Source organism: Heterocephalus glaber, unplaced genomic scaffold (genome assembly GCF_053883595.1).
Source record: "Heterocephalus glaber isolate CG9 unplaced genomic scaffold, H.glaber_assembly_v1.0 deba00001429, whole genome shotgun sequence".
Taxonomy (NCBI): Eukaryota; Metazoa; Chordata; class Mammalia; order Rodentia; family Bathyergidae; genus Heterocephalus; species Heterocephalus glaber.
Window position 1 is genome coordinate 19,637,116 of NW_028258294.1, and position 21,134 is coordinate 19,658,249.

The 21,134-nt window shown below is 35.5% G+C and overlaps 1 long non-coding RNA gene and 1 other non-coding gene across 2 annotated transcripts in view; one reads left to right on the forward strand and one right to left on the reverse strand.

Moving 5' to 3' along the window:
• LOC110347351 (uncharacterized) overlaps positions 1 to 21,134 on the reverse strand; it is a 132,826-nt gene that overhangs the window by 31,941 nt on the left and 79,751 nt on the right. The gene's annotated exons all lie outside the window — the stretch shown is intronic.
• Positions 11,529 to 11,654, forward strand: LOC147827904 (U6atac minor spliceosomal RNA). Its single transcript, XR_015451722.1, has one exon. It is a non-coding gene; the product is annotated as a U6atac minor spliceosomal RNA (small nuclear RNA).

Below are 21,134 nucleotides of genomic sequence, written 5' to 3' on the forward strand. Positions count from 1 at the left end.
GTAAAGAACACAAGCTGAAAATAGAAGGATGGAAAATGATATCCTAAGCAAATGGAATCTGAAAGCAAGTAGGGAGCTCTATACTTATATTTGCCCAAACAGACTTTAAGACAAAATCAATGAGAAGAAATAAGATCGCTATGTAATGATCAAGGAATCAATTCATCAAAAAGATAAATTAATTATAAATTTATATGCAGAGCATATTATAATGAAAATAAACACTATTACAACCAAAGGGAGAGATAGCTCTAGTGCAATACAATTAAGGATTTCAATACTACCTTACTCTCACTAATGGCTAAATCATAAAAAAAAAATCAACAAAGGAACAGTTAAACTACACTATAGCTCTACTGTACTTAAAAAACATGGATAGAACATTACATCTAATATGTGTAGAATATACACTCTTTTTCCAAGTGCATGGGACTTTTCCTGGATTAAACCACCTATTGGGCAATACATATCTTAATGAACTCAAAAAATTGAAATCACACCTTGTAACTTTACTGATCACAATGGAATTAAACTAGAACACAACAGCAAGATGAACTTTAGAAATTATACAAATACCTGGAAACTGAGCTACACACTTTTGAATGAATAGTGGTTCACTGAATAAGTCAAAGGGAAAATTTGAAATTCCTTGAAAAATGTGAATGGAAACACATCATACTAACACTCAGGTTATAGGAAAAATGCTACCAGGCAGGAAATTTATATCCATGAGTGTCTATATTTAAAAAAATAGAAGATTTCAAATAACCTAATGATACACACCAAGGTCTTAGAAAGAGCAAGAACAAGACATATCCAAAATTAGTAGTATAAAAAAATAAAGATCAGAATAGAAATTAATGAAAGTCCAAAAAACAATCAATAAAACAAAGAACTTATACTTTGCAAAGAGAAAGAAAATTGACAAACCTTCAGCTGAACTATTAAAAAAGATAGAGAATACCCAAATAAATAAAATTCAAGGTGAAAAAGAAGACATTACAATTGTTACAATAGAAATTCAGAGTAAGCAGGAATTATTTTGAAAACATGTATGTTAACACACTAGAAATCTAGAAGTGAACATATTTCTGGACACATGACGTATCAAATTTTAATCAAGAGGATATCAAAACCTGAAATGACTAATAACAAGTAATGAGATTCAATCAGTAATAAATTCTCCCAACAAAGCAAAACCCCAAACCAGATGAGTTCACTACTGAACTTCCCATACTTTTAAAGAACACAAATGCTTTTCAAATTATTCCATAGAATTGAAAGGGAAAGAATGCTTCCAAACTCATTCTATGAGTCCATCATTACCTTGTTACCAAAACCTGACAAGGATGCAACAATAAAAGCATTATAGATCAATATCTCTGTATACATAGATGCAAAAGCCTTCAACAAAACACATGTATAATTCAACAACTTGTCTAAAGATCATACACTATGATCAAGTTGGTTTTAGTCCAAGTAGAGAGAGGTGGTTCAAAATATGCAAATTAATAAACAAAGCATTACATAAATGGAATAAAGAATAAAAATCATATGATCACCTCAATAGGTAGAGGAAACGCATTGAGTAAAATTCAATATCTCTCCCTAATAAAACAATTTGAATAAATTAGGTATAGAGGGGCATCAAAATAAGCCAGACACAGAAAGATTAGTATTACATGTTCTCTTTCATATGTGTAAATGGATAAAATAAAATAAAGCTGAAAAAAGAGTGAATACTTGGGTCTTGGAAGGATGTTATAGTGGGGGGATGAGGGTAGAAGAAGGGTGATTTGGCATGATTGATATTGATTTATGCATGTATGGAGATATCACAGTGTATCCATTAACTCATATACCTACTATGTGTTGATAATAGTAAAAATGTTGGTACACAGTAGTGGTTGTGTTTTTAAAGAAAAATAATATAAGAGTTGTTTGGCTACTAGTTGTGTTTTTGGAAAGACTGGGCTGTCCAGACGATGGTGCTAGAACAATGATCTTAAGTCAAGTTGTGAGACCTCTAAATTCATTGTGGGTCAAAGTGGTGCTAGATCATTATTAAAGTTTAAAATGGTTTATTCAGGCCAATCATTGTCACCATTTTCATCACTGCATACATATGGAAAACTATACAATCTTCATGGTTTTCACAGTGGTGCAAGAAATCCTTGTGAGGCCAAGACAATATTCATGGCAAAAATTGTTAAAAGAAATTCATTTATTGATGAAGTACCTATGTACTTCATGTAACCTATTAAATCATGTAACCTACAAAAGGGATATAATCACACATAGAAGGTCACATTAAAATTGCAAACTACACATCTCTAACATGAATGCTTTTTACAAAGATTATTGGAAATGTTTATAGCTAAGACATTTCTATATGTTGTACATTTGAAGAGTATATTAAAGTTATAATCATTATTATGACAATTAAATTAAAATGAATTAAAGGGAAATTAATTTCTTAGAGTAAAGTAACATCTTCCTAATAGAGAAAGAAAATATAAACATATTTTATACAACTATAGTTAAAAATCCCCACAAAGATCCAAATACCCAGGATTGTGCTCTGGTTTATAAAAGACAGTTAACCTTGAGACTTTAAAATCAGAAAAAATAAAAAGCATGATAAAAACAGAGAACAAGTAATAAGAATGAAAGTCTTTTTTCTTGACTTTCTTTAGATTATAAAATGTACTTTATCATTTCTCACCTGGATATTAAATCTTATGTCAAGCTGAATAGCTATTAGAAAGAAGAAAGCCATGAAACAACTTTTGAAAAAGACCAAGTTTATTGTGTGCATCTGAACACTATCTTGTAGGTTCCAAATTACACCTATGGCATACAAAAGTAATCCTTTACAAGACATGAACTTTTCCATCCCTCAGAACTGAAGGAAAATTGATGTATTTTCACACTGAATACTGAAAACAAAATTCTCATTTCCTGAGTCTCTCCTTCTCTCCCTTTCTTTTTCTCACACACACACAAGGATACAACACTGTAGATAACTCAATCCCTAAACTCTTAGGGCAGTGGTGGTGAACCTATGGCACATGTATCATTGTGTTTTTCTTTTAGGATAAAAGATGTTACTGTAAAGTTGTTCTTTCTAAACTTAAATCTCAGTATTCAGGTTTAATTGCAGTGTTGGCACTATGTGACAAATGGATTTTGGATTGCACTTTGGCACTCAGTCTCTAAAAGGTTCACCATCACTGTCCTAGTGTATCCTGTAGGTTACTCTTTCTTACTTTCTCAGGATCAGAACAGTGCTCTAATAGTCACTTCATATTTACATAACATATCAAAGGCTTCATAAATGTATACTTTTAACTGCTTATTGTATATATCTTAACATAGGGCTAAAAATTCTGATCTAGTTCATAAAAATCAGTTAAAAAATAAAGTGTTTTGTTCCTCTCATAAGAAGTAGAGTCCTCCAGAGGATCACTTAAGTAAAAGAAAAACCCATATTTGAGATTCACCTTTATGGAGACGCCTCTCAGGTTCCTATTCCAAACCTCCCTTCTGACTCCAGGAGAGGGTCATCTTGAGAAATGTGTATCAGGTAGCTCCATGTGTGTTTTTCATTTGCACTAGACCCATGTATCCATACCTCAGTCAACATCTCCTCCACTCTAGTTTCTCTATTGTATTAATTTTAATTTGTGGCATCTATTTCCTTAGAGCCCAGATGGGAACTCAAATATTTATTCAACTCCGATTTTGGGTCCTGTTTCACATTTTATGCAGTCAGGTATGTAATCCTGCAGATTGTATTCTTTCTCTAAGACATATCTTGATTTGCTTTCCTCATTGTCATTCCCTCTATTACCTCCTATTGCTCAGACCTTTGTTGCCTCTCAGAGAGATTGCTGTAATCAGTGCCCTCTATTTCTTTTCTCCTATTTTAGGACATCCACGTGCTGCTGGTCACTCTCCTAATCACTATCTTCAACATTTTCTCATCAACTACTGAGTTTAGCACAATCTTCTGATCATCTTGGTCAATATCAGAGCTTATCTTTTCTTCGGAATGAACTATGTATCCCCTAGCCTCCTTCCACTAGACAAGAACTGTGACTGTTTAATTTTATTATTTTTTTGACTATTGCTCCTGCTCTGTTTATGAATTAACTTGAAAAATGTCACTGCTCAACTCCTCCTGCTGAAATCCATTAAACGCCAGGGCTCCAAAAAACCTCAGCCTATTCTCTTTGGATCTGTGCCCTCCTCTGTTAGCTCTTCTCTAGTTGTAACTTTCCTCACATTACAGTCATTTGGATGAATGTCCTTTCTCTCCTCCTAGACTCTAAGCTTCCTGAGAATGAGAAGATATAATGACAAATTAAAGTTTCTAAATATCCAGGTTTGAGAAGTCAATAAAATAATGAGATTGTATATTTAATGAAGGTAACTTTAATTAAAATATAGGCAGAATTGAAGATTTTCCATCTTAAGCTTCCAGTTAGCTTTTTCTTAACCTGCTCTCAAAAACTGCTTTATGTAACTGCCACACAACACATCTTTTATTGTCCCCAGAAGATTACTTATTTTGGTATAGATGGGTTAAAGCTGGGATATCAGCAATGTCAATAAAGGGCAAGAAAATATTACAGATCCACATACTAGTTTGTGAAATCATACAGTTATTATTATAATGCATTACTGAACAGATTATTCAATATAAATTAATTGGTTTGAGACTAGAACTATAAATAAAAATAAAAATAAAAATAAAGCAATCATCACATTTTTCCCATTATTATACTTTTAATCAGTTTTGTTACTGTAACAAAACCCTGAGATAAAGCAGCTTATAAAGAAAAAAGTTTTATTTTGGCACATAGTTTTGAAGCTTTTAGACTGTAATTCATTGTCCTTGATGCTGTGGGGGCCTTTGCTGAAGCAGCACATTGTGGCAGGTGTGCATGGCAAAACTATTCTCTTACTTGCCAGGATACAAAAGAAAGAGGAAGAGGAAGGGGCTTGGGTTCCACTGTCTCCTTCCAGGGCAACCTCCCAATGGTCAGAAGACTTTCCCCAGGCCCTACTTCTTAAAGGTTCCACTACCTTCCAGTAGTACAAGAGCTTTAAAAAAAGCTGTTAACACAGAGGCCTTTATGGAATGCTTATCTAAGCCATACCATTCTGTCCCTACCCCCAAAGGCTCATGTTCATCTGGTAGTGGATTCAGTCCATTTCCAGGATTTCCCAAAGTCTTAACTGTTTCAGCATTGCTCAAAAGTTTAAATTCAAACTCTCATCTGAGACTAAGTGTAAACCCAGCTGTAAGCCCCTGTAAAAGTCTGAAAATAAATTACATGCTTCCAAAATACAATGGCACAGAATAAAGCTTACCATTCCAAAAAGGAAATAAAGGGAAGTAATTAAGAGGAATTAGACCAAAGATAGACCAAAAACCAGCAGGGCAAACACTAGATCCTAAGTTTCAAGCCCAACATTGTGGGCACACTGTCCTGAAATGTGGGATCCCCAGGGCTTGGACAACCTCATTCCTACAGTAATGCTAGCTGAAGTCACATGACCTCTTGAATGGGTTTTCTATGCTACTTGCAGCTTCCTTTGGCAGGTATTACATGTTCCTGGCATCTCTAGCTTCTTGGGTTTTCCACTGCAGTGTAGACTTTACTCTCAGCTCTATATATCACTCAGATAGGAGCTACTTGAAAGAACTTTGATTCTGCCACACACTACCTCATTTATTAGGCTCTCTTTTGGAATTGTGGTGGAAGCCTCCATTACCCCCTAATTCTTGCATCCTTCATATCTGTAAAAGCAGCATGATCTGAGTTATGCCAGCTGTGAACTATAGCTGGCCTTGTTTGAACTACAGCTGGCCTACAGCAGCCTCTAAATGTCTCACTGACTATATCTGGGGGAAACTATTTTGGTGGTCCTGGGCAAATAGAGAACTCTTGGGCTCTCTTCTTAAAGGAATCTGCCCCAGGAATATCAGAAAACAAAAGCAGTGGGTGGGGTTTTGCTGATTCTTGGGATGAGATCTTTCCTATTGTCCTAGTGTAAAGCACTTGGCTTCTTTTTAATAGTACTAGCAACTGCAACCATACTTACTTTGGTTAGAAATTTACACTTTTTTTTCTGGCCAAGCTGAAAATTTCTGCAATTTTTCCATTCTGCTCCTCTTTGCCTCCTGGCTACCATGAAGAGAACAGCTTGCTCTAAAGTGTATTCCCCACAATGACATGCTTCCTTGCCACAGGCCTAAAACTAAGAGGGGAAAATGGTCATGGTCTGTAACTGTGAGCTGAAATAAATCTTTCTTCTTTTTAAACTGCTTTATCTCAAGTACTTATTACAGTAATGGAACACTAACTAACACATGTTCTTAAATTTTCATTTTTACCTATGGTAAAATTTCTACCCTTAATATTATAGAACCATTTCACAATTATTTATATATCATTACCTTTTCATTCTTCCTCTAATTTAACAACATTTATTTATTGGGAAAGGGGCATAAGAGGCAAAAAATTGTCTCTGTTTTAATGGAAAGATAGACTTAAAGCTCATCATAATATATATTATATCATCTATGGATGAAGAGGTACTAATGGGACTATAGCTTATGAGGGACAGAGAACACAGATTTCATTAGGAAAAACAGAAGTTCTTGCAGAAGTGCTGAAACATTTGGATGGAGAATTAAGAAATTTCTAGTTAGCCACACAGACAAGGATAGTAGCAGCAGAGAGAGAGAGAGAGAGAGAGAGAGAGAAGTGAGAAAGAGAGAGAGAGAGAAAGAGGGGGGCATAGGGTAGTGAGGTGCTATGTCATACTTGAAAAGTATAGCTCTGTGAATCTGGGACACAAAGAAGGGAGTATCAGCCAGAAGACTGAGTCAGCTTGGGGAAAGCCTGGTATTCACTGCTACAATCTTTGGATTTTCTCCAGGCATCAGGAGCAAGGAGACTCCCCTGATTTTATTATAAAAACAGCACTCTGTGATATTTGGGCAATGAGGAGAAAGTATGTGAATGAATGAACCTAAATCTTAGCAATACATCAATGAAAAATAATTTCCCACTAATGGTAGGTTAGTAGCATCAAAGATAACTCTTTACTCAAGTTATTAAAAGTGATTTCCAGCCAGACAAAAGTTTTAAGGTAGGAGAGTAAGTTTTATCAAAGTGACACTTTGATAAAAGTGATTTTTTAAAGTCTGAGAAGATTTATCCTAGCTGAGCTTTGTAATATTCATCCCAAATGAATAAATACCTACTTGTGTCTAGATGAGGCCAGAAGAGGAAATACCACAACCGCCTGGGGTTTGTAAAATTACACAGACCTCATCCTGGAAGTCCCTTTGGATTCACCTAAATTTATTTTCCTACAGTTTAAGCTCGTTTCCTCTTTTCTATCCTTGGGGAAGGTAAAACACAGATGGTCATAAACCTGTAGATAATGACCATTTATAGGCCAAAGACACGTATTAAATCATCTTTCAGCCATTACTTTCTTGGGCTGAACAACAGAAACTCCCTCTCTGTAGTCTTCTTAGATTTGCTGTTTTAAATCTTATCTTTATTTTCTTCTAGTGACTGGGCAGCTCTTTCTCATATCACTTGGATATTTGCCCACAAACAGATGGAGGAGATTCTTCAACAAATATATAATTTTTTCTAAGTACATTAGAAGTATTTCTTCTGAGATCACTGAATCTGTAAATATAGTTGAGCGTCATGTTACATTATTTTTAATCAGCATGTTACTACCATTTGAGATGAATGAAATTTCCACATACTTTTATGGAATTTGTGCAGAGCCAATTAAACCACTCTATGCCAATTCTAAACTGTTCTTTTTTGCAAACTGCAGTATTTTGTTTCATTTCTTTAAACCCCTCTGCTCCTTGCTATTGAACTTTATTTTGTTCATTCCTTGTTACTTTTTCCTGCCTCGGGTTTGCTTGATATTTGTTACTTATTTTACTTCCCATTATAGCCAGAAACTGTTCAGATTTCTTCATTTTTGTACATATAAAGATTTTATTTGTCCCTTTACAATCATAGATTTCCCTTTGTACTAGGCTTCTCTGCAGCAGGCAGAAACATCTGGAGGGCTAACCCCTGCCTTACTCCACTTCCAAGATCCCTAAAAGAAACAATGACAGTCACCTAATGGCATACACTGAGCACTCAGTCTGGGCCAAACACTGGCATGGGTAGAGAGAGGGATAACTAAGAAACTAAATGATCTGATTCCTGCTCTTGAGAAACTCAGCCTGAGGTAGGGGCTCATTCAACCCATTCTTCACAGAGACTGGATACAGCACAATATCCCTGCAACTTGAACTTTAGATGATTACCTAAGACATAGTATTATTCTTGAAGTTACTTGCGGTGGTGCAATAACATGTTACATTTTCACCTGTACTATCCCCTGACAGGTATAACTGCATAGCCCCTCACTAAGCCTGCAAACAACTATTTTAAAATAATTTAAACTTTCTAAAGTATTCTCTACCCCAAAATGAGAGTGTAATAACATATTTTAAATGGAAGGACAATTCTGGGAAGAATAAATGAAATATGCTAATAATAAATCCTAGAGTCTCTACTTAACTATTAACTAAATGTTGAAAAATTAAACTGACAACAAAATGCCTATTTTTTACCCTCCATCCTCACACTCTCTCAGGATTATCATAGGTTCAGAAATTTGAAAAGGTCTTCCTTCAGTCTGTTGAAAGAAATCATTTTCCCCAGTCTTTCATTCACATGATCATCATTTCCTTTGCCCGAGAGCTTAATATGAAATAGGCAGGCACTATGATATTAACTTTGCCTTTATAGCTAAGATTTATCCCCTTTGGAAAGTCATTTGCATGAGGGATGACAAAGTCTTCCTTATTCTAAGGGAAGATAAAGTCAGATGCTAGAGTTTTGATCAGGCAACCAAATAGTACCCGTGCTGCAGAGGAGTGATGATTTAAAATGCAAGCAGGCTATTTTTTATCTGGAGCTGTGCCTAGTCTTATCTGATGGAGCCAAGTCTGGATTTTAGGAAAGCAGAATAAAACTCTAAGGAATGAAATCAATAGAAAAATCTCTAAGAACTTCAGTGTCTGTAACGTTGAGTAGTCCCCTGAAAAGTATAACACTAAAGGAAAAGATGCAAAGAAAGTTTTTTTCTAAATCTTGGTTGTACTAGAAGTGAGCCCTGTAGAAATTTGGAAACACATAATCATGTCATTGATCTGAACCAGAGAATCTGAGGTAGGTAAAATTAATCTTTTATGAATGAGGAAACGCCTTTATAGAGCACAACTGGCACCTTTCTAGAGCGCCCCCTAAAACTGGCAGCTTTAGACTAAAGTGTAGGTCTGGGTAAGTTTATCCTGTTTGTCTGGATTTAAACATCTCATTCTTCAGGGGCTTATGGATCCAGAGCCCCAAATGAGACTTCACAGTTAATGGATCTATAGAATATTTTTCAAGTTAATGCTACTCCGGAAGTTGTCTATTTGATTTTAGTGAGGAGCTATTTATCCTCCCCTAGAAATGACTTTAGTACTGGGCTTTTGTTCTAGGAACCCTCAGCCTTGAGCTCTGTTTGCTTGTTTACTTCCTCTCCTGAAGCCTTGTTTAGGTTCCCAGCAATATTTTCCCCTCTGCTTATTTATTCAAGAGCAACTGCCTGTGTCATTTCCTTCACTCTGGCATGTCCTTTGGTTTTGTTTTATTTTTACCTTTTTATGACTTGGCACTAGAAGGCTGTGATGAACAGACCAGTGATCAGAGGACTCAGGACACCTTGGTGTACAGTGACTGAAAATAGGGGGTAGAAGGCGCCAGCTTGGGAAGGTGGCAGACGCTCACTTCCTGGACAAAAATAGGCCTGAGTTTCTGCTGCAGTTGGCCAAGGTTCTGCTTGTACCAGTGAAAGGAAGCAGATGTCCCTCTCATGCTTCATCTGTGTAGCTAGGGTCCTCGTTAAGCCAAGGGCACATTCCTTCCAGGTCATGTTTTGCCCACATTGCTGCTGTATTTATTTTTGTGCTTTCTTTTTAATAAAGGCCCCTTTTTATCAAGACAAAAATAATTTGAAGTTACCAAATTCTTTGGCCCATCTATCCTTCCATGTAACATCTTCTAAATATAAACTTAAAATAATTATTTTTTCACTATAAAAATTATAACATGTTCATTTTGGAAACTTTGGAAGAAAAACAGAAAAGCATAAAGAAAAAAAAATAACCTTTAATCCTACCAGTCAAACTTAGCCACCATTGTATTTATATACTATTATTTTTACAGGCACAGAGATTTATTTATTAAAATGAACAACATTTCTCTAGCTTTCAGTCATTTATTTATTTTAACAGTGAAATTTGGAGTGTCTTAACATTTTATATCCATTTCACATAATTGAAACAAAGTATATTTCTAATCGAAGTATAATACAATAAAATATACCCATTTCAAGTGTTCAGTTTTACTCCGTGTAATCTCCAAGATAAGAAGTGATCAAGATAAGAAGTATTCCTACCACCTCAAAAAGTGGTCTTTTGTCTAGCTCTTGTCATTGCTCCCTGTTTTAGGCAACCACTGATCTGCTTTATATCACTGTAAGTTAGATTTGTAACTTGAGAATCTTAATAAGTAGACACATACAGTATGCATTCTTGTGTCTATCTTTTTTACTCAACACAGTTCTCACATGCTTGTAGTCACCTATAATTCTGGGAACTACCTGCGTATATTTTAAAAGCTGTCATTCTTCATTTAACAAATATATCATGAATATTTTCCATGTCATTAATTGGTCTCTAAAATCTAATTTTCAATAACAACATAGTATTCTGTTTTATGGATATACATTATTTATCTCATAAAATCTTATTCCTAATCATTTATGTAATGTCAATGGTTTGAATATACATGTTTGTGTGCATTACCAAATTTCTATGGGATGTATTTCTATAAAAGGACTTCATAAGCTAAAAGATGGCCAGATTTTCAATATATAGTGTGCCAATTCAATTTCTCTTCAGTAGCATCTAAAAATATATGAGGGCATCTGGGGATATAGCTCAGTGGCACTGTGCCTGCTTGGAACACATGAGGCCCTGAGTTTGATTCCTGGTACAAAAAAAAAAAAATATATATATATATATATATTTGTGCGTGCGTGTGTGTGTGTGTGTGTGTAAAAATAGTACTTCAAAGCTGAAAAGAAACCTCAGCTCAGTTCAGTGATCTCTAATGAGGGTAGTGGACATAACCATAGGATGGTTTTAAAATACACCTGCACTCATTGTAATTTGGTACATTGAAGACTCACCTAGCTAAAGTTTTGCTGATGATTTTGTTGCATAGTTTACATAGAGAATCATCCTACTGTACAGATGAAGACACTGAAGCCAAGAGAGGCGCATTACAGCCTGATTTTCCTACAGTTTTGTCACTTCACCAGGGTGAACTCTCTACAATGATTGCCTATTATCTAAAAAGTAACAATGACATGTGTTGTATGAAAGGACAGAAGGTTAACACTGCCCTTGACAAGAATGGAAGAGGCCCTTGGGCCTGACAACATGCATCTGGTTAAGGCATTGCCACCAATTTCGTGGCATCTAATCACTGTTTTTATGAACAGACATTTCTCAGACAAAGAAGTAGAAATAGCAAATAAATACATGAAAAAATGTTCAACATCACTGGTCATTTGAGAGATGCGAATGAAAACAATCTGAGATTCCACCTCACCCCAGAAAGAATGGCTGCTGTCATGAAATCAACCAATAACAAATGCTGGCTGGGCTGTGGGGAAAGAGGAACCCTGCTCCACTGCTGGTGGGAGTGTAGACTGGTGCAACCACTGTGGAAAGCAATATGGAGATATCTCAAAGAACTAGGACTGGAAGTCCTCCTTGACCCAGCTATTCCCCTGATGGAGATCTTCCCCAAAGAATTAAAAGACTCATACCACAGTGATTTATGTGCACCCATGTTCATAGCAGCACAATTTGTAATAGCTAAAACTTGGAAACAGCCTAAATATCCATCAACTGGAGACTGGATAAAGAAAATGTGGTTTTTTAATAAAATGGAGTACTATTCAGCCATAAAAAGTGAGAAATTAGAGACATTTATAGCTAAATGGATGCACATTGAGGTGATACTCTTAAGTGAAATAAATAGGACACATATGTATAAATACTGAATAGTTTCTCTGGTGTGAGAAACTGAAAGTGTAAATAAGGACTAAAAGGTACAATAGATAATGTGAAATAGGTAGAAAAGGGACGAAGGGGAAGGGGAAGTGGGAGGGGTAGGGGAAAGGAGAGAAGGGAATGGAATTAATATGAGAAAATGGAAAAATGGAAACAAAGTGTCTGTAAATAGGGAGGAATGGAGGGGTTGAAGGGAGGCCAGGGGAAAGGGGAAAAATAAGAACCAAAAGAGATTATGTAAAGGTGCAAATTTCCAATGATGAATGTCATTATATTGTATACCTAAAATGTACCAATGATTAGAATGAATAATTGATAATGCGAAATAGGAAGAAAAGGTCCAAAGGGGTAGGGGTAGTGGGAGGGGCAGGAGAAAGGAAAGAAGGGAAAGGAAAAATGCTGAGAAATGGAAAAAATGGAAACAAAGTCTTTGTAAATAGGAAACGGTGGAGGGGGTGAAGGGAGGGCAAGGAATGGGGAAAAAATAAGAACCAAGATACATCATGTAAAGGTACAAGTTCCCAATGAGAAATGTAATTGTGTTGTATACCTACAATGTACCAATAAAAGAATTTTTTAAAAAGTAAAGTAACAACAACAAAGATAATCAGTATAACTCTCCTTCCTTTCATCAGCCACAATCGGTTATTTAGGTCCTTCCTTGGTGGACCTATAAAGTTATAAAAGCACTTTAAGATGAAGAAGTTGATAAAAATGTACCAGAACCACTTCAGACAACTGTTCAAGTGAAAGGGACCACAAACATTCTGAAAAAGGGTAATTAAATAATATACTTTTAAGGTACTGGCAAAATCTGAAATAAATCAACCTTTTTCAGGCTACATCAACCCAAGAATAAAAAATATATTTACAGTAACAGTAACTCTCTCACACATTTGTGTGCACAGAGAGTTCCTTGGTTTTGTCCCTACTCACATTGCAGGAACACCAGGCCTTCCCAATCCCCAACTCTTATCTGTTCACATTCTTCTCAGGGGAGACTGAGAAGCCAAGAATTCTCTAATTTGAGTTCAGGAATGAATCCTTTACCTATCCCACTAATTTTGTAGAGCTCTCAGAACTAGTATCTCCTGGTTCTTGTCATCTTCCACCATGGCCATGGAGCAGCTGCTGAAGCAAGACATCTTCTATGGCTTCTTCCCTTCCACTCAGACTGCCACAAGACAGAATGGCTGTCCAGATTATCATGTCCATTTCTTAACTTCTCTGGGCTCCCATAATCACCCTGGAGTAGGACAAAAGCCTTCTATTCAATCCATTCAATTACCATCACAGGGGCTACATGGTCTTGCTGCACTGAACTCTCAATATCTGATAGATGTTAGTGAGTAAAGTCTTTAAGATATCATTCAGCCTTGATTGCAGCTCTCACTCTTTGACTCAGACCTGGATCTATAGAACAATCTTGTTGAATTTTTATTCTTTAACTTTGGGGTAACTTTGATCTCAGGAGCTCACACCCATCCCCCTCAAAGACAATTTCTTGTTTAAATAAACAGTTGGACTGTCTTCCTCAAGAGCTCTCCCACCACACCTGTCTCCTGGAGGGAACTCACTATTAAGGCTGGATTCTGATTTAAACCTACCTGGGAATCCTAGACTCACTAATCAACACATCATCAGTTCCTCAAATCTCACCATTTTATTTGCAAGGATTCAGAATTTCGGGTAAATATTATTATAAATTCAAAGAAAAAATTCCTAAAGATCGCCTTAAAACTTACAAAAAGAAAACTTTAAGTCAAATTGTGCAGAGCACCTAACATAATTTTCAGCAGTTATAATGATAGAGTAATTTTTCCACATACTAAACTTCAGAAATTAGTTTTTTCAAACATATTTATAAACCATAAAGGAAGAACTGCTTGTGCCAACACCTCAGGGAACAATTTCTCTTAGGAGGATGTATTTGTTTCTCCTTCCTGTGGCTCCTGTATTATAGTTGACCCCTAGATCTTCAAGTATTGATACCTGCATGCCCTTTCACAAATTAATATAGGAAAGGCCCTAATAATCAATCACTGTCCTTCCTGATTAATTATATTTTACCCATAACCCTGTTGTCTAGTTAACCTAAGACCTTATTTGTACAATGAAATATATTTTACTAGTTTTTAAAAAATGAGGGCATCAGAAAAGAAATGGAGAAAGCTTCTGGCTATGGATCACCGAGAAGTTGCATGTGGACACGTGACTTACCTCTGAAAGTTAAGCTAAAGCAACTTTCTCAGTCACAAATCCTGATGTGTAGAACTGGTACTTTGTATGTTTTCCTAAAATTGGATTTAATTTTCACCTTGAGCTCTATTTCTGTAGGCTTCTTTACGGTGATGCAAGTCAGATCAGTAATTTCTCTATCAATTAAATTTTAAATCAGACAAATTCAAGAACATTTCCATGCCCCAGCAGCAGACTCAGAATGAAACATTGCAGCATTGGTGGGGAGAGGAAACAACCAGTTTACCAAATATTTTATTTCAAAATCTTTATGTTTCTCACTTAAAGTCTTTAAGCTTAAAATTAAGAATATAACACCTTGGGTTTTATTTCTCTCTCCATTCCCCAAGACAAGCCGGCCTTATGTCTCCTAGCTAAGCACAGGGACTGATGTAGGATTAAGGCAACTGCAAGATAAATTACACATGTTTAATGGTATTTGCATCATGTACACCTGAACCAAGGCTTAGGAAGGAAACCCATGGATAAGCGAGCAAGGCTGCAGGAGGTGGCCATGGCTTTCCTCACACCTGCCCCACATCCCCTTTTCCTCTGATCCATTCAAGAAGGGACTAAGGCTTCTGCTAGCTTTTTAAGAAGCTTATAGAGATGGAAGAATTTTTGTTTTACTGTTGTTGACTTCCTCTAGGAGCTGAAGACTACTTTGTCCAGCATAATCTAGAAGGAAATTTCTTCAACTTTCTCCTCTACAAATTTTCCCTGTACCTGCACTCACTGACCAAGCCCCATTACCTTTAACTTCAGTCCAGTTCTTTGCTTTATTTACCTCCTTTTGCATTGTTTCTCATATATAAATTTGATATTTTCTAAATGTTATTATTATTTAATAGATTTTTATTCTATAATTTTCATTTGACTTTTGAGTATATTGTCATATTTCCCACATTATTTCTTCTGGTTATGATAACTTTGACAAAGAGTGATATTGGAAATCATACTGCAATTAACAATTGATGTGTCTTTCTTTTCATTAGATGCAGTGTTCCTTAAAGGTAGGGACCATATCTGATTTATCTTGGCATTGTACACAAACTATAACACATAGTAAGTGTCCATAGCCTGTTCAGTGACTATTTAATATGTGCATCTTTTCTGCTGATAAAGAATGACAGACATCCTTTTAAAAAGTCTCATCTGCTTATATAGTTCGTATAGCCAAAGGCAGCCTGCCATCATCTAAATAATTTATCATTAATTACTGATTTGCTGGTAAATGGAGATACTGTTTAATGTTCTTCCAAGCAATGAGTCAAAGCCAGCAGATCAAGGGACTTTAGATGCCTACAATAAGATAAAAGTCAGCTTTCTCCTTGAGTCTATCAAGATACTGATTTATTAATATTGCAGTAGAACTACTACAACAATACTGTTTCCTAAGATACACTACAGCTTTTTCCCCTATATCTCTGGAATTGGACAATGTAACAGATATTATGAATTAAATCTTCTGCTTTCTGTGCATCTATTACCATACTGCATAGAAATCAAATGAAGAAAATAGTAGCATATTACATTCTCTCAGGCTTCTACTCAATATTATTATTGTGATTTGATTAAAGGAATTCTAAGCACTTTGCATATTTTAGATCTCTTTGAAATTGAGTTATAGATTAATCTCAATTTAAAGTTGAATAAACTAACAATAGTCTTATGGGAAGTTTATCCAGTGTTATATATGATAGGTAGTAGAGAAAAAATATCTGAGTTCATTTACTAGAATCCTAGAACATTCTCTGTCTGATTAGGTTGTCTCTTGAAAGGTACTTATGCCAATGACAAACCTCATAGGAGTACTTAACAGAATGAATTAAAAATAGACTTAAGCAAGATTCCAAATACAGCTCATTTTGGTAGACAGAAGAACTACTAGACTCTCACTATCTTTAAAATTGTGAACACTGTAAGTTACTACAAAAACTTAGAAAGTTTTTGTATTGAGCTTTTCTTTTCACATTTAAATATTCCCTGAACAGTACCTATTCACTCATTCTTACTCACTGAAATAATAACAAGTTGTGATTCAGGGCCAACCAAGACTAATGTTAATCTTAATTGATCAAGACTTGTTAAATCAGAAAAATATTATACATATTTCAAATGTTAATGAAAACCAATGGGGCTTTACTAGGATGAAGCTACAGATAATGTTACATATTAATGGTTTCTTTCACTAATGCATAGAAAACAGTTCCCACCAACTAAACAACATTACTCAGGGTTGGAACTTTAGTTGCATGTTTAATGATATCAAAATTATGTTAAGAAACCAAGCAGAAACAATTGATCTTTGTGTGTCCATCAATGATTCTGAAGTTTTCCCAATACTCAACCCTCAAAAATGCAGTCTCATTTTTCACAATATCTGACTGGACTGTTAGGACTTGTCCAATTTGAACATGCCAGCTGGCAAACATATTCAGCCTCTTCTCCCAGGACATAGAAAGCCACATGGATATAGCAAAGTTCATTGGTTTGGAGCCTGTGTTTTAATGCTGTTTCATCACTTTGTTTGCTATGTGGTCCTCAGCAATTAAGCAGAATTTCTCTGAACTCTATTTTCCTAACCAACAAAATGTAGTTAAGATTTTGTTCTGTGGTAATTTAACAAAATAACTGAAATGGTTAGCATGGCAATAATTTGTACTCAATAAACGATACTTAGTAAGCAATTTTTGCTCATTGTAAATTCTCAGAGTGTGAATTACCTAGAGCCAAATGTGACATGGTTTGGTATTAGCATAAGAAACCAAGAGTAGGGTAAATAGTGAGTTATTTGAGAATAGTCACAGTTGAGCAAACAAGGTCAATATCAGAAGATGGATAACAGATAACAGACAGTAAATGCTATAAGAAGAGAATGGTTTTCATTTTGTATTTAAGAAGATTTGAACATTTTTATGAAGGCATAGCCTTATTTTCACTAAGAACAAATATTTATTGGGAACTTCTATAACTAGGATCAGACACTATAAGAGACAATACTGAAATTTATTCAGTAAATATGAATTGTGCTTAATTACATGTTAAGCACTGCTGTGTGCACTAGAGAAGCAGTGAATGACAGAGTCAAATTCTCTGCTCTTGTAGAACTTACATTCTAATGTACGAAGTATAAAGATATTATTCCTTTTTTCCAAGCATTCATTATTTCTTTTAGACAATATGAACCTTTGCATTAAACAGGCATAGAATAATAATAATTAATAAATGCAACAAAAAATATAAGAAATGCCACCAGGAGACTCAGTGGACTGGTAGAAGGGATTTATAGTGACAAAGAGACCTGAGTTCAAGTCTGGACTCTGATAGGACCTTTGAGATTTAGACAATAAAACATTTTATAAGAGTCTCATACTCGCTGCCATAAAATAAACATAAAGAGTTGCTTTACATGGTTGTTCTGATGACTAAGTAAAATTTTAAGTGTAAATCCCTTCACGGTGTGACATAGGTACATGAATGGCTTAACTGAGAAGACTTGATTGGTACCTCTAATGACAATGGGCTTTGGCAAGACAAATAAGAGGAGAAAGTCCATTCTAGGCCAAGGAAAGAGCTTGATAGAAAACATGAATTTTGAACAGCCCAAATTAGGCTACTGCATAGAGTTCATATAGACAAGCAAGTAAAGAAATAACTCAAATGATAGGTAGTCCTCATGAGTCACAAATGACTTTCTCAAAGTTAGAATAGCTCTCATGCATATATAGCATATGTAGACATTCAAACAGTGTAATTAGGTGAATCACCCAAGGTTATATCATTAGCAGCGAGAGTAGAATCCCAACATCCATCTGGCGCTCTGTATCCTTGATGGCCTAGCCAGCGGTTAAGACAGTATCTTATCATCCTCCTCAATTCATATCCGTAAACTCACAGCCTATTAGACATTTTTCAAATGCAGAGCAGATATCCCACCCAACCCTCTAGTTTAAGTGTCGCATTTATGGTGAGAAAGAGTAATTCTAAAGCAACCAAGGAGAATGAAAAACAAGAGGCTATTTCTCAAAAATAAGATGGTGCTTTGCAAAAATGAACTGACTTTATGATGCCATCTGGAAAATGCTTTTGTATTCCCGATACAGTGCACTGAGCATAACTTAAAGTTGACTAACCAGTTCTGAAACGCTCTCTTCTGCTTCTTCACATATGGATTCAGCCTACAGGAATAAACATTATTGGTCCTTGGATAGGACATCTGTTGCAACTTTTCAGCAAAAAGGTGTGCAATTCCTGGATAAATTTCAATAGAGCACATCAACTTAACTTTGGAAACTTCAGGCTTGAGCCAATCCCTGGTGACTGAACTTGTTCATAAACAAATTAATACTGCCAGGCCAACTTTTAATCAAGGAGGTTCTCTCCTTTCTTCCTTTTGCCCTTCCTTCTTCCCTCCCTCCCTTTCTCTCCCTTTCTTCCTGCCTTTTCTGCCTTCCTTTCAATATATAATAAGAATGTTTGAGATGTTCAATGTACTATGGTATACTCAGACAGAATTAAGAATTTCAAATGGGTTTGAACCTAAGACATTGTATCCTAGTCAGACCTCCCACTGTTTACAGTGGCAGATGTTCCTCACAGTTTCTTCCCAAGTAAAATCATTTTTTCGCTTAATTTATTGTATTGGATATTGGAATTATGGACAAAGAGATCCTTCTCTTTTCTCAAGTTTAGTAATAGAGCCTAATTTTAACACCAGTTTCAAAAAGATTTAGGATCTCATAAATGATAGGAACTTTAATTTGGATAGAAATTAAGTTGAAGCTAACTTTGCTTTATAGAAAACTGCCAATGAAATAGTTTAACACACGCAGAGAGGAACATTTAATTTGCTGAAGAGAACGAATTGCTTTCAAATAATTAGAAACATCAATTTATGGATAAACAACAGACATGTTAAATACAAATCATTCTATTTACTGAAGAAGTTTCCCAACTCCCTTGCTTGATAATACTTAATTAGTTTAACTTGAATTGCTTTATTTAATTGAAATTAATGGAACAAGGTTTCCTTTTAATTTATGTTATTGAAATTGACTCCCCCATTTGTTCTACAAATAGTGATACTTAATAAAATCTGCTTTAAAAATATTTTTTCGCTTTGGCACATATTAATGGTGAACATATTATGCTTTTATATAAGGACTTGTTATTTGGTTTATTGGTTGTATGGACATTATGGTTTCATTCTAACTCTGCCTTTTTTTGGCATGGAAAAGCATCTTTAGCCACTCCACAAACAAGACAGAAAGTAAACATAGTGAGTTTGGCTACTGGCTCTTCTTATAAAAAAATTTAGTTGGGGAAAATGAAGACTGAAATGCATACCTGGAATAAAATATTTGTTTTTTATATTGTGGTACTATGGGTAGTAAAAGTGATGGCCTGTTTATGTGTCAGTTATTATTATTTTAAAGAGCCTAAAAGAAAGGAAAGTAGAAATACTGTTACAACTGTTGGGGTCAAACAGTTGTTTCAAAGGTGGCTTCATCATACACTATATCTGTTTCCCTTGAGATACAAACTTTTCCCAGTCCCACTTGAATGTCAAATGCAAATAATTTTACAGCTATTTAGCAATTGCTAGATTACATTTATTGGGTTAAAGGCCGGGAATTTAGCTCAGTGGTTCCGGTGCCTGCCTCGCAAGCACAAGGTCCCAAGTTCTATCCCTGGTACCAAAAAAAAACCAACAAAAAACCGAAAAAACCCAAAAACATTTATTGGGTTAATAATACGTACACAGCATAATTGTAGGGGTTTTTTTTTGCACTTTATTAAATTTTTTTATTGGTACATTGTAGGTATACAACACAATTACATTTCTCATTGGGAATTGTACCTTTACATAATGCATCTTGGTTCTTATTTTTTCCCCATTCCTAGCCCTCCCCTCACCCCCTCCATCCTTCCCTATTTACAAAGACTTTATTTCCATTTTTTCCATTTCTCAGCATTTTTCTTTTCCCTTCTTTCCTTTCCCCTGCCCCTCCCACTACCCCTACCCCTTTGGACCTTTGTTTCCTATTTTACATTATCGATTATTCATTCTAATCATTGGTACATTTTAGGTATACAATATAATGACATTCATCATTGGAAATTTGCACCTTTACATAGTCTCTCTTGGTTCTTATTTTTCACTCTTGCCCAGCCCTCCCTTCAACCCCTCCATTCCTCCCTATTTATAAAGCTTTTGTTCCTATTTTTCCATTTTCTCATATTAATCCCATTCCCTTCTAGCCTTTCCCCTAGGCCTCCCACCTCCTTCCTCTTTGCTCCTTTTCTTCCTATTTCACATTATCTATTATACATTTAGTCCTTATTTACCTTTCAGTTTCTCACACCAGAGAAACTATTCGGTATTTACACATGTGTGTCCTATTTATTTCACTTAAGAGTTTGGCCTCAATATGCATCCATTTAGCTATAAATGTCTCTAACTTCTCATTTCTTATGGCTGAGTAGTACTCCATTTTATAAAAAAACCACATTTTCTTGATCCAGTCTCCAGTTGATGGGCATTTGGGCTGTTTCCAAGTTTTAGCTATCACAAACTGTGCTGCTATGAACATAGGCGCACATATATCACTGTGGTATGATTCTTTTAATTCTTTGGGGAAGATCCCCAGCAGTG